We start from the raw sequence: 658 nt of genomic DNA on the forward strand, positions 1-658 counted from the left end.
TGCCCGGCGAGGAGGCCATGCTGGTGCGGGAGCTGGAGGACAAGCTGCGGGAGAGGGAAGCCGAGCTGCGGCTCCTGCGTGACAGCCTGGATGAGAACGAGGTGGCCATCTGCCAGGTACGCAACTGGCGTCCCCTGTCCTGTCCCTGTCCCCCTCCCTGGGGCAACTTGTGTGGGTATCCCCCCCCATTGGGGGGTGGGGGAGCCCCTTTGGGGACCCTCGTATGGGATACTTTTTTCTGTGGGTCTGGGAATGGGGATTTTCCCCACTCGTGGGTGGTCCTGTATAGTCCCTGGGGGACCCTCGTATTGTTTGGGGGGCCAGTTGTACAGACTGGGGTGCCTCGTCTTGGGGTGCCCTCCCTTGGATGCACCTGGAGCTTCTCTCCACTGGTGGTGGGGCTGGGGTAGCCCTATAGACTCTGGGGGTGCTGTCTTGGGGGAACCAGCACGCTGAGGGAGGGGGAGCAGAGGAGGGAGGGCACCACTACATCGCACCCCTTCTGGACCCCTCCTCTGCTTGAGGGGGACATGCTGCCCCTCTCCCTGTGGGCAGGGGGTGCCCATCCTGGGGAGGGCAGCAGAAGTGGGGGGGTGCCGTGGCGCTCCATCAGCGTGCTCCCTCCCCCCCCAGGTGTACGAGGAGAAGCAGCGGCGCT

This window comes from Pygoscelis adeliae, unplaced genomic scaffold (genome assembly GCF_000699105.1).
Source record: "Pygoscelis adeliae isolate BGI_AS28 unplaced genomic scaffold, ASM69910v1 Scaffold294, whole genome shotgun sequence".
Taxonomy (NCBI): domain Eukaryota; kingdom Metazoa; phylum Chordata; class Aves; order Sphenisciformes; family Spheniscidae; genus Pygoscelis; species Pygoscelis adeliae.